This window comes from Pteropus medius, unplaced genomic scaffold (genome assembly GCF_902729225.1).
Source record: "Pteropus medius unplaced genomic scaffold, Ma_sr-lr_union100, whole genome shotgun sequence".
NCBI lineage: Eukaryota > Metazoa > Chordata > Mammalia > Chiroptera > Pteropodidae > Pteropus > Pteropus medius.
The window spans coordinates 4,659,299-4,673,536 of NW_024353517.1; the positions used below are offsets into that span (position 1 = coordinate 4,659,299).

The window sequence follows — 14,238 nt, forward strand, 5'->3', positions numbered from 1 at the left end:
ATCTGTAACTACTTTAAAATATAGAAAGTTTCCTTGTAGGAAGGCGGACAATGAAGAAAAAGATTGAAGAGCATGTTATTACACCGATCAGCACAGACTGTACTTTTAAATTCCTACTCATAAATCCTCAAAAAGCATTAATGAAATCTGGGATGTGGACACCTGTTTCCTGTGTTTGTGTAAAAATACTTTTTCTAGGGATTGAATTCTTCTGTAAACTTCAAAAAACAGTAATATTTTCCATTTTGTTTTTGTTTTCAGTACCAACATATTGTATTATACAAGCCCTCACTTTTACTTCGTGAGAAAACAATTATAACAGTATCACAATTTCTGACGTTGGCAGCTAGTCAGTAGCTGCCTGTGCCTTGTGATGTTCCAAACAGGTATCTGACAAGCAAATGGTTCCCACAGCCAGGTCTGGGAATAACGCCTCATCTTCGGAAAGCTATTGACTGAGGCTATGGCAATAACATGTGCAGCTGGGTTTTGTTATGCCCATAAGCATCACGACAGTAGTCACAAACACAACCAACCTTTCCATTTGTATGGTAAGAACTGGCCAGACCTGTTCTGCTCAGTTCCTACTAAACCTTTTGCCATTGCATTGAGCTAAATTCACAGGCCCCTCACAGCTTCTTTTTTCTTACACCATCACAATAGGACTGTGTGTATGATGCCTAATCATATCAACTGCAGGCAATGTAAAACACAGTACTGATGGCTTAGCAAGAATCATTCCTGGATCCTGAAGGTTAGATCCAGACAGTTTGGCTTGTGAAAGGCAATATTTGTAACCATATGAGTTCATCTCCTGGAATTTCAGGGTAATGTAGTTGGGGTTACATGAGGCTTGGAGAGCTCTCCATCCTGGGCAGACAGAACCTTAATATCACTGGCCTGAACACTTCTCCTGAGATGAGTCGAAGAGACCTGAGAAGCCACATTCACTGAACACCATCAACCCCATGTTCTCTGTGTCCTTTACTTCCAGTGTATCCTTCACCAAGTCTCAAACCCAGTCTTCTGCAGGATCACTTCAATTTAGAAAGTAATAATTATTTTTTAAAAAGGGCATAACCTAGTAAAGTAGTGTTCTCTTTTCTTCCCATTGTTGACAATACCTTAAAAACTGAATTGGTCCTTAGAAAGCACATCCTCATTCAATTCTCTTGACTAGAAAATTCCAGACTATGAGGATGCAGCTGAGCTTGTTATATTAAATTGATTGTTTCACTTGTCTGAGGATGAGTAAAACAAATACGGCATCCTTTCATTAAGGGCCACAAACTATACTAAATTAAGAATGCTCCAAGCATTTTGGACCATAGTCAAAGTTAGCTTTAAGAAACCATCCTACAGAACTTTGCACTATTATAACTTTCAACACAATCTAAGTATTCTCTCCTTACTCCTGGATTACTACTATCAGGTTTTGCCTTTGTGAGAATATCATGTTCACATGCAATGATACTGTTGGTGCCACTTAAGAGCTACATAAAGTCACCTAGGTCACCCAGGAGGTATAAAGAGGATTGCTTTCAGGTTAGGTTAAAAGACTTCATCCCATCTATAGTTATAAACATATTTTGTTATAATAATACCTGACTAGAAAAAACAATCGCTGGCCTTCGAAGCATCCCACTCTTTTAAGAAAGTCAGCGTCCCTGCCAACAAACTCCACAATGATATACCTGTTGACTGTCCTGCTCTCCCATGTGTCCTCTGGATCATAAAAACCGGTTTGGAAAATTGTGGGATTTTTTACTCATTTGTGAATCTCACTCTGCTTCATGAGTTGATAATGTCCATGTTGTCACCTTTGAACCAAAGTTCTTTATACATATCATTCTTTGGTTTTATTCTCAATCACTTTATCATAAATGGAACTGATAAAATTTTTCAGCCTCAATTTCTTCTGTATGGCAAATGGTTTCTGAGGAATCTTCGATTTTGAAATCGTAAGTATTCAAGTATGTTATATACAGAAATAGGGATCTTTCTGCAAGTCGTTGCTATTGCTGTTTTAGCATTTCCACCATTACTGAGCTATACATGAAATTTCCATCAAATATTTGACCACATTTGTCTGTGTAATTCATACTCTCTGTTGACTTGTAGTGAGTATAAGGCATCACTGTACCATTTTCTAAATTCTTTTCCTTAGCATGTCCTCCTTTAGCTTTCTTTACATCTTCATTTGGTATATGACCTAAAATCAAAATGTTATTTTAAAAGCTTTTTCACATGTACACAACTCCCACTCTCATACACTTTCCTGCAGGTTGAAATCTTTACCTCTACTCTGTCTTTGACCATTGTCATAGTGCTTAAAAGAATTCTGAAAAAAGACTGCATGGGCTCAAGTCACAATGCCACCATTTGTTATTCATGTCACCTTGAACACATTACAAAACCTCTTTATTCCTCATTTTCCTGATCTGGAATATGTGAATAATAATACCTAATGTCATAGGGTTATTATAAAGTTTATATGTGCAAGGATTCAATGTGTTAATGAATGTAAAACTCTTAGGACAACGCTTGACACATGATAAACACTATATATCTTAGCTATTATTATCTACAGCCATATAAACTCCACAGCTGTTGGGATTATGTATGTTCCTAGTCTTATTATTTCTGTGTTGTTTTTACTGTACTAATCAAATTATTCTGACCATTTAATAGGAAGATGTCATATATATAGCCTACAAACTCAATAAGAGGCCGTAAGTATTTCTCTTGGATATTTAAAGATACTCAAAGGAATAAATGAGCAAAAGATAGCCTTCATCATTACACAAAATAAATAGCATTGCACTGAGGTTACCTACCTCATAGTCATTAGTGCTGGATGTAGGGGTCACAGACACCCCTGGCTCCTGTGACATCTGAAACAAAAACCACAAGACCAGATGTACCACTCATGGCAACGTAAATCAAACATGTCCCCAGCGGGTTGACAGCAAGATTATATACATTCACGTGCACATACACATACACATTTACCCAAAGGTCATTAATATTCTTGTTGTTGAGTGCATTTGCTGTACATAGCCTTCATCTCCCTCCACAAAAGCACACAAACATTTTTAAAGATTCACTCTAAGTTTCTCACCTGTTGGAAAAAAAAGTCCAAATCTGGTGCTAGCTGAATGTCGAGTACTGCTGTAGAAAAGAATAGGCATGGATCCAACTCTTCAGCTAGAGTTCATTTAAGCAATCAGATACATCTGCTGCTGGCAGACAAAAGAGTGGCAGAAACTACTCATTTTGCTTTTTGTCTATTTTAGGAGGCTTTTTCATAAGAACCCCTCCACCTTAGTAAGAAACAAATGTTTCCCATCTTTTTATTATCTCAAGAGGCTTTTACTATCTCCATAACCATTTTTGTTCAGATTCAACATGCTTAAATATTTCAGTAATTTGGCTTCTGCCTAGGATCTAGAAGTGTAGAGAGAACATTGCTCTCACCATAACCAGAAAAATTGCAGAATAACTTTTCTTGAACCTATCAGAAAGCTGAGGTTTGGGCAACCAACTGGACTTTTCTGGCTTTAGTACAACTAAAAGCCCTATGTCCTGAGAAACTCCTCAGTCCCAGACAAACTGGGATAGTTGGTCATTCTAGCAAAGGTTGCAGACCAATCAAGTAGCCTGAAATCCAGAGAAAGACTGGCCCCACCAAGGAGAGATAGGATGTGAGCACTTTAAAAAGATACATCAAGCACCATACAAGGTAATAAGAATTCACCTAAAATTGTTAATGAATTGCTAAAGGCCATATGTGGACTAGCATGAGAATATAGAAGCCGTGGGAGCCTCAGACAAAACAGCGTGCTCCCGTTTTCAGTCTCTTCTCTTTGTTCTCTGCTGAGTGCAGATGAGAAAGATTTGAGACAAGGCAGGAGACCAGAGAGACCCTCCCTTGGTGGTGACCGGCCTGTTGAAGGGGAGTAAGTTCCCACTATAGAAAAGAGAAAAGTCCTGCCCAGACCCTTTCTTACACTTGAATATGAGAATAATAGCCTCAAGCTGTTGCCTTGAGGGCCCAGGTAATGACCTTTGATACTGGATAAGGGTAGGAGTAGGAAAGGACAAGCAAACAAATTCTATCCCTGGGGAAGGAGAGACATGAAAAGTCTTGGACCCAGGATCTCAAACCAATACAATTACAGGATGCTCTTATAGGAGACGCTCATCTTCTCAAGATCCATCAAAGATACAGGAAGACTGAGGAACTGAGAGAGCCCCACTCTCAAAGTTTAAACATTTGAAGCTTGCCTAAGACAGGCTGGACCGGGATGGCTGAGAGTCTGTTGGGTCCCACTACCGAGCGAGCAAGCACAAGGTAACAACAAGCAGGGGGAAAGGCAAGCATGGAGAAAGGCCTCTCTGTGGTGCAAGTTTTACAGGGAGGCCTAGAAGCTGATAGTGGAACGGAAGCATTGAGAAAATTCCTCCAGCCCTCCAGCCCACACCTTGAGCATAAGGTAACACTAGAGGAAATTTAAATGAGTGGTGTACTAAAGGTGGAACAATAAAACCTAAACCCAGCTTAACTACTGATTAGACTGACTCAACAACCCACATCACTGACCTAGCAGAAGAAGAAACGTACTTATTTTGAGGCACACATTCTCTTTATCTTAATCTCTACTATTATACACAAGATACTTGGCATTTGATAAAAAATTATGAGATACATAAAAAAAGAAGAAAAACCCATTGTCAAGAGAGAAAGCAATCGACAGAATCCAACTCAGAGATAACCCAAATATAGGAACTATGAGAATTTAAAATAACTTTGATTAATATATGAATCACATATACTAAAGGTTCTAGTAGAAAAAGTGGGTAACATAAATGAATGAATGGAAAATTTTAGCGGAGATAAAAACTATATAAGTCAAATGGAAATGCTAGAAATAAAAAACATGGTAACAGAGATGAAGAATCAGTACACTCAATACAGCTAAGGAAAGTGTCAGTGAACTTGCAGATATGTCAACAGAAATTACCCAAACTAAAATACAAAGAGAAAAAAGTGTGAAGAAAACACAAAAGAGCATTGAAGAGTTGTGAGATAATATCAAAGAGTCTAACAGAAGTGTGTTTGGAATCCCAGGAGAAGAGAGAGAGAGCAGAAGAAATCTTTGAAGAAGGAATGGCTGAATCTTCCAGTTTCTTCACCAAAGCTAATTACTTTTTAAGGTGAGATGACTGACAAAAAGAAGTCAAGCCAAGACAGCTGTAATCCCATAGTTTGTAACAATAACTTGGAGTGAATGTTGGTGAGGTGACCATCCTCCTTTCCTTATTTCTTCCTTCCCTTCTCTGCAGTTTCTCTGCAGTTCATTTCTGCAAAACTGGACAGTCAAATCAGGGGAAACAGTTTTGCCAGCACCGAATTGGTTCTAGTAGCAACAGCTGACACAGGTTTGAGGCTCTCCTGTACGAGTGATCGTCATTCTGCAGTTCTAGACTGCTTGTGGTTAGGCTGCAGTTCTTAAAATGCTAAGGCCTTTGGTTTGAGGTTAGCCAGGTTGGTAAGGTTGTGGGTGATATAGATAATACAGTAAGGGTAAGTAAGGGTACCTTCTGGGAGATGGAGGGCTGTGTGAAGGGGGAGAAGCAGTTTTTCGGAAAATTTCAAGTAGTTTCCAACACTCCAAAATCTTTAGAACAGTGCTTTCCCAAAGAAAGATAATATGAGCCACATGTACAACTTAAATTTTTCTTGTAGTCACATTAAAAAGTAAAAATGAACAGGTAAAATTAATTTTAATATACCAGAGAGTAGGGGAGAGGGGGAGGTAGATGGGGTAAAAGGAGTCAAATATGTGGTGACAGAAAGAACTCTAACTATGGGAGGCAAACACACAATGTAAATATATACGTGCCTTACTGTTAAAATGTACAGCTGAAACTTATTGGATTTCATTAACCACTGTCACCATAAAAAATAAATTTTAAAAAATTAATTTTCATATATTTTATTTAACTCAATATATCCAAAATGCCATTTCAACATGTAATCAATATAAAAATAAAATACTTTACATTAAAAAGTGAGACTTTAAAATCTGGTGTGCATTTTACATTTATAGTACAGCTTATTTCTGACTAGTCACATTACAAGTGCACAATAGCCCCATGCGGTTTGTGGCTACAGTATTAGATGGCACAGCTTTAGAACCTCTTCTGTTTCTTCTCTAAGTCTCTTACTTCCTCCACATCATGTCAAACAAAGCAGCTTCCCTTCTCTGCTCATCCCCAACCCATACCCACCTGCACCAGCCTTTCCAGGGCACCTGTGAAACAGTCCCAGAGCACCCTTTAATATATGACCTGAGTCCTCACCTGCCTCTATCCTTAGGCAAGGAGCCAAACATTTCTGTTCTCAGGGGTGTAGCACTTCCACATTCTGCACATTCTTCAAAAGCCCTGAAATATAATGGGGGGAGGGTGAATATTGGGTCACAAACGTCTCATGATTTCAATGACTCTCAGTTTAGTCAATAGAATCATAGCTCCTCTGTCTCTTGATGTCTTAGTAGCTACTGAGAGGTCTAGAGTAGAATCCCACTAGCTTTCAATAAAGTTTTGCTTGCTGAACTTCATATCCTGTACAATGCTCATTTCTATGATATTGAGACCCAAGAACCTGGCATTAGTTGGCTCTGGCTACAGTCGGGGCTTACATCTCTGGAGGAAGCAAAAAAGTGGTGAGATTTCCAGGACTACCCTTGAGGAACTGGACCTTAAGGGGCACTCCAAAGTCATATCTACTAGAATTCACTGTGAAAAACGATTTTGAGTCAGTGAGAACCCCTTGAAAAGAAGTAGTGAGGGGATGCAATAAGTAGGCAAGACACTTGATTAATCAGTGTTACTCACATCCAGGGTATTCATCAGGTCAAGCTATTGTGGACTTTAGCTGGGCAACAACAGACTGACATCTGCAAAGGTGACTTTCAGGCCTGAGCCGGAATCCTTTCGAATCTACTTTATAATCAACTTCCAAGCCAGAAACAGGCGCTAACGATGAGTGACCTCCAGAAGCTACTATTGTGGGAGTTTGAGCCCTGCCACGGTTTCCAGTAACTGACTCTGCTTGGCCAGACCGAGTCAAGGCCCAGAGCGAGGTCAGCAGCGGTTGTCCGCACTTCTTCTTCTCTCCCACTAGGGGGGGACACAGACCTTGATCTGAAGGAGATTAGGGAGGGTACCGGGGACCGGGATGGTCGATCTCCCACCTGGACCCAGGCACCATCAGGTCTGCGCACACCCCACCAGAACCATATCCATTGTTCTTGAAGCCCGAGGAAGCAAAAAGCAACCGAAGATTCGTTACTGCCCGGGATCTAGCATAGCCGCGGCCACGCTGTCTCAGGGACCTCGGTGCCCCCGAGCCTCAGAGACCCCTCTTTCCCCACTCCTGTCCGGGGCGACAACTGTCCGGGGTTTTCACTAGCGGCCGCTCAACCGAAACTAGGGCCTGGAAGCGCGTGGCTGCGGGAACGACAGTTTCCCGGGCGACAGGCCCCGCCCCGGCCGCGCGCCCGGCCGCGCCCCTCAGAGGAGCAGCGGGCGGACAGCTGATTGCGGATCGTGATGCGCTTTGGGTCCTATTTGGGGTCCCTGTTCTTCCCCAGTTCTCTGCGTTGCAACAGCGTTTATTAACAGCTTGGCAAGAGTCCTTGGCACACAGCGTGGCTTAAGTCTCATTTGTTGGATAAACAAGTAAAATGTTCACACGCCATGGAGGGTGCGAGCAAGAGGCTAACAGTCTGGCTCCAGTGGGTCAACCAGTGAGGAACCGCTAAGGCCTCAAGGGGGCGCCCTCTCGCCCAAGGAGCAAACGCTAGGCTTTCAGAGACGAGGACCAAGGACACTCTAAGTTCTGTCTCTTCCTCTCTCACAATTCGCTTATCTCCCTAGCTGGAATCAAAATACCATTTTCATATCACAGATTTCTTATGCAATAAAAATTTAAACGAATCACTTTATTTAAAAATAATATTGACAAAATTAGTATGAGTCCTGCTAATGCAGGAATTATCTATATTAATTTAGTTCTAAGTTTAAAAGAATTGCAAATATCCTGTTAACATATTAGCAGCTTACCTCTTGTTCACTTTTTCAGTAACTGGAATGGTACACTGAAACCCGTTTCAAACACATATGAGTTGGAGATGCTATTGTAATAAGTATCTTCTTCCCAAATAAGTGTATATAAAAGTTTAAATTAGATCTAAAACTTTTCCTAACTGCAAGGTTAAATCATGCAACGGTAGAACAGGTATCTACCCACCTGATCTAGCAAATATTGGCTGATGTTTTACATAATCACAAGTAGATTAATTGCACAGATCTTAAATCAACGTGATGATGTGATATTCATTGTGAAAGTTTCTCCCCACAACATGTTAACACATCCATCACATGTTTACCACTTTTATTTTTCTGAGAATATTTAAATTCTACTCTTAGTAAATTTCATGATAAAATAGTATTATCAACTGTAGATGCCATGTTATGTATTGGATCCAAACTTTATTTTGTACCTGAAAGTTTTGTACTCTTTTATCAACTTCTCCCTGTTTAACTGTAGAATTTTGAAAGTTCTTTATATATTCTAAACTAGTTCTTTGTCAGATATGTATTTTGAAAATATTTTCTTCCATTATGTAACTTGCCTTTTCAGCGTCTTTCACAGAGAGAATTATCAATTTTGATGTCCAGTTTATCAATTTTTCTTTTAATGAGTGATATTTTTGGTGACAAGCCTAAGAATTCCTAGCCCTAGATCTTGACGATTTTCTCCTATTTTCTTAAAAGCTTTATAGTTTCACATTTAACATTTAAGTTTTGGCCCATTTTGAGTTAATTTTTGTGTAACATGTGAGACTTAGGTCAGAATTTATCTATCTATCTATCTATCTATCTATCTATCTATCTATCTATTTATTGCCAATGGATGTCCAGTTGCTTTAGCATCAATTAGACCTCTACCATCTTTTTTGAAACAAACTTTGTTTAGAAAATTGTAAATTTAGCAAAACAAAATTAGTTGAAGATGTAGAAATTAAATCTTATTAAGAAAATAATGTTAGCTATAAAAAAATTAATACTCTTTTTGGCATTAAGTATGACAGCAGGAGAAGAGGTATTTTTTGAACTGATAGGCCTCATAATGTATTCTGCATAAATAATTCAAAAGGAGGGGAATGGTGTATGTAGCATTATTTATACTAGTGAACATATATATTTTTATCCTAAAAGTATAATGTTGTATGTACCTGAATGCTATTTTATGTTTTTTTGTCTTTATTGAAATATAATAGACAACTAGTTGCCTGCATTTACATTGTATAATTCAATGAGGTTTTTTGTCAATTATAGTTGGTATATAACACACCAGCCACACCTGTACACAGATATTTTTATCTTTAGTAGTGTCCCATAGGCTCCTTAGATTATTATATAGTCCTAACTTCTTTTTTCTTGCCAATCTGATTGATTGTCCTTGGCTTTCCCATCCTTTATATAAGTCATTTGATCCTCTTCTTTATTCACTTCATTTATTCTTTTGTTTATTCCATTTAATATACTTCTCATCTCAGATAATGTGTTCTTCATTTCTGACTGGTTCCCTTTTATAATTTCCATTTCCATTTTTACGTTTGTTTTTTTTTTTTTAATATCCTTTTGTTGAAGTTCTCGCTGAATTCATCAACACTTCCCAAAAGTTCATGGAGCAGTATTTTGAACTCGGCATCTGTTAGATTGCTTGACTCTATTATTTCTGGATCTCTATTTTGTTCCCTCATATGGTTTCTGCTTCTTTGTCTTCCCATTTTGGCTGCCTTTCTGTGTCTGTTTCTATGTACTAAGCAAAGCTTCTAAGTCTCCCAGGCTTATTAGTACAACTTTGTGAGGTAAGTATCCAGTGGCACAGTCCTGAGAGGGGTTCAGCTGCAGGCCAAATTTAGCCCAAGCCTGTGCCCCTCTGGGAACCCCTGTTGAAATTCAGCAAGCAATCCACAGATTCTGTGTTTATAGTTGCCTCAAAAGGCTACACCAGAAACTGGGACCAGCTGCCACCAGTGTGAGTCTTGGAGTTGGCTTAGCAAGGAACACCTGATTCGCTGAGGATACACCTGGATGTGGCTTGAGTGGAGGCCCCAAGTTGGAGGAGGCAGAGTTTCAGGGACTCCTCTGTTATCCAGTTTGATGATGTCTCTGCTATGGTGGTGCTGCATCCATGCACTGGAAGGTGGGAGGACTCAACAGAGGAACAATGGATACCACCGGCAGGGGAGAGAGCCTCACTGAGGCCCTCACTCCAACGACTCAAGTGTCACCCTGTAAGTCCCTGTGCAGCCAAACCGGCACTGGTGCTCAGAGCGAGCAGGTCTGTCAACATGGAAGTCTGCTTGAGGACGCGGCCCCTTTAAGAGGTGTCTGCAGCTGCAGCTCCCGCTGCCGCTGTCACAGCTTCAGTCCCACTCAGCCGCTCTGGTATGGGCAGCCTCGAGTCCTTGCCTCGTCCTACCTTCTGCCATTGCAGGGTGATTTCTTAGATTTCTCCCTAGTTGTATGCCTTGTTCATCTAGCTCCCAGGTGATTTTCCTTGCTGTTTGCTCCTTGTTTCTGTCACACTTTGATTTGGTTGCCAGAGGGATGAACAGAGACTCTATCATTTACACCATTTCCCCCGCTCTCTATTTTATGTAATTTTTAAAAGGAATGTATATGGAACTATTATTGCAACATGAGTCATGAAAAAATATATATTTTTAATTGAGATATAATTCACATATAATACTGTATTAGTTTTAGGTAATACATCATCTTTTAATCTCTTAAATTATTAAACAGGTGAACAGCAAAGCTTCATTATCATTAGTTATCATTCAGGATGCTTTCTTGCGTTGTAATGAAAATCAATTTACTGCAGTTTATTTTTGGACATCTCTTACCCTGTCATTGGTTCTTCTCAAATAATATACTCAAGACAAAACAAGAAGATATTTAACTTGTTATCTCTTTTCATTGTTGCCCTGATATGCTGTTCTATAGCTTGTAAGATGAAATTTTACCTACTACTGTGGGATTTACATTTGTATCTTAGTCTTGATTTTAATGAGGATATCTCTAATGTAGCTTCATTTAGTATAAATGTTGGTATGGGGATCGGGATACATGTATTTTATCAAATTAATGATGTATCGACTGCTTACAGTTTAAAAGTTTTTATCCAGAACAAGATTTTATCCAATACTTCTCAGTGTCTAAAGAAATTATAATATATTTATATATTGATATTTGATATGACAATTTATATAAACAGATTTTCTGATATTGATCCAATCTTTATTCCTAAAATAAATCATCTTTGGTCATATTGTATTAGTTTTTTAATATGCTGCTTTGCTAATATTTTACTTACAATTTATGTCTATATTCATAAGTGAGATTTTTCTCTCTGTATATTTTTTCCATCCATAGAATCTTTCCTCATGAAGAGTAATTCCAAAATGGAAGCTCCTTCTTTTGCTGTGCTATATAACTGTACAAATAGCATTGGGATCATCTGCTTTTTTTAAGGTTTGGAAATAGTCCCATGTAAAACTATTTTTTAAAAAATATTTTTTATTTTTCAAATATAGTTGGTGTATGGTATTATATTAGTTTCGGGTGTATGATATGATGATAAGACATTTACATATCTTACAAAGTGATCACCTGGATAAATTTTGTACCTATCGAACACCATACATAGTTATTATAATATTATTGACTATATTCCTTATACTGTACTTTTTCTCTCTATGAGTATTTTGTAACTACCAATTTGTGCTTTTTAATCCCATCCCCTTTTTTACTCCCTCCAAACTCCTTTCATCTGGTAACCCTCAAAATGTTCTCTGTTTCTATGAGTTTGTTTGTTTTATTTGTTTATTTTGTTCTTTAGATTCCACATGTCGGTGAAAGCATATGACATTTGTGTTTATCTGACTTATTCCACTCAGCAATATACCTTTTAGTTCCATCCATTTTGTGGCAGATGGCAAGGTTTCATTCATTCATTTCTTCATTCATTCATTCATATGGCTGAGTAATATTCCATTGTACATGTGTACCACTTCTTCTTTATCCATTCATCCCCTGATGGATACCCAGGTTGCCTCCATATCTTGGCTATTGTTAATAATACTGTAATGAACAGGCGAATGCACATATCCCTCCAAAGTAGTATTTTGGGCTTCTTTGGATAAATACTCATAAGTGAGATTGCTTGGTCTTTCTTTGTCTCTTGTTCTAAAGTCTATTTTGTCTGGTATAAATATTGCTACCCAAGACTGGTTTTGTTTTTTTTTTTTCATTTTCATTTTCATGAAATACCTTTTTCCATCTCTTTGCTTTTAGTCTCTGTGTGTCTTTTGATCTGAAGTGAGTCTCTTGTAGGCAGCATATGTAAGGGGCTTGCTTTCTTATCCATTCAGCTACCCTATCTTTTGATTGGAACATTTAATTATTTTTCATTTGAAGTTTTTGTTGATAGATATGTAGTTATTGCCATTTTATTATGCATATTTTTGCTATGTATATTTTTCTTCTTCTTAAAGAAGTCCCTCCAATACTTTCTGTAATGCTGGCTTGGTGGTGATGAACTCTTTTAGTTTTTTCTTGTCTGGGAAGCTCTTAATTTGTTTTTTGATTCTAAATGATAACTTTGCTGGGTAGAATAATCTTGGTTGTAGGTCCTTTTCATCACTTTGACTATTTCCTGCTAATCCCTTCTGGCCTGCAAAGTTTCGGTTGAGAAATTAGTTGACAATCTTATGGAAACTCCTTTGTAGGTAAATAATTGCTTTTCTTTTGCTGCTTTTGAGATTCTCTCTTTGTCTTTAATCTTTGGCATTTTAATTATGATGTATTTTGGTGTGAGCCTCTTTGGGTTCATCTAGTTTGGGACTCTGCGCTTTCTGGGGTTGTGTGTCTATTTTCTTTACCAGGTTAAGGAAGTTTTCTGTCATTATTTCTTCAGATAGGTTTCCAATTTCTTGCTCTTTCTCTCATCTCTTTCTGATATCTCTATGATGTGAATATTGTTATGCTTGACATTGTCCCAGAGGCCCCTTACACTATTTTCATTTTTTTGGATTCTTTTTTCTTATTGCTGTTCTGTTTGGGTGCTTTCTGCTACCACATCCTTGAAATCGCTGATATGATCCTCTATTTCATCCAATTTGTTGACTCCCTCTAATGTACTCTTCATCTCAGATATTGTATTCTTCATTTCTGACTGGTTCTCTTTTATGTTTTCCATTTCCATTTTTATGTTTTTTTTCTCTTTGTTAAAGTTCTCACTGAGTTTATCTACTTTTCTCCTAAGTTCATTGAGCATCCCTATAACCAGTGTTTTAAACTCTGCATCTGGTAGATTGCTTGTATAAGAGGAACCAAGGTTGGCTGCTGCTAGTGTCGGACTTCAGGCTGCTTAGCAAGAGGTACAGGGCATGCCAAGGCCAGATGCTGCTTCTGTGGATTTTGTGAGCCTTTGAGAGACTTTAGGAAATTCGGTAGCATGAGCTAAGACAGGCTATCTGTATGGAAAAAACTACCGGAGGTAGCTTGAGTGGGCCCACAAGTTGGGAGGCGTGGAGTCTCAGGGAATCAGCAGGGCAGGGTAACAAGCATTAGCTACGGCGATGGAGACTAAGATATGGCATCCACTTGTGTCTGCATGCTGGGTTGAGGGATACTCAACAAAGGAACAATGGATACTGCCCACACTTCTGTCCAGGAGAATGCTGCTCCTCCAGCCCTCACCTTGAAGTCAGACAACTCATTTCCTCCTTGTATGTCCCAGGTACTCCCTGAGCAGCTGCCCTAGTGATGGATCTCAGAGCAAGTGAGTCCATCACCTAGTAAGTTTGCACGGGCTCTTTAAGAGGAATGTCTGTGACTCCCTCAACTTTCTGTCTCAGCTACAATTTCTGCTGGTTTTCACAGCCAAAGGCTGTGGGGACTTCTCTTCCCAGCAATGGAACCCTGGTCTGGGGAGCCTAGTGTGGAGCTGGGACCCCTCACTCCTCAGTAGGGGCGGAGTCTCTACAGCCAAGATAATCCTCTGGATTCTCGACCACCACATGTGGTTGTGGGACAGCCCATTTCGTGTCTCTGCCTCTCTTACCAGTCTCAAGGTGATCTCTTATGTAT

At 38.9% G+C, this 14,238-nt stretch overlaps 1 long non-coding RNA gene across 2 annotated transcripts; it reads right to left on the bottom strand.

Moving 5' to 3' along the window:
- Positions 1-246: 246 nt before the first annotated feature.
- On the bottom strand, positions 247-7,690 carry LOC120592961 (uncharacterized). Of its 2 annotated transcripts, none has more exons than XR_005650261.1 (4): positions 7,263-7,690; positions 6,367-6,450; positions 2,838-2,894; positions 247-2,212 (listed from the first exon to the last, which is right to left on the bottom strand). It is a non-coding gene; the product is annotated as an uncharacterized LOC120592961 (long non-coding RNA). The 2 variants fall into 2 exon arrangements; XR_005650260.1 differs by having other exon boundaries at positions 6,904-7,690.
- Positions 7,691-14,238: the final 6,548 nt, after the last annotated feature.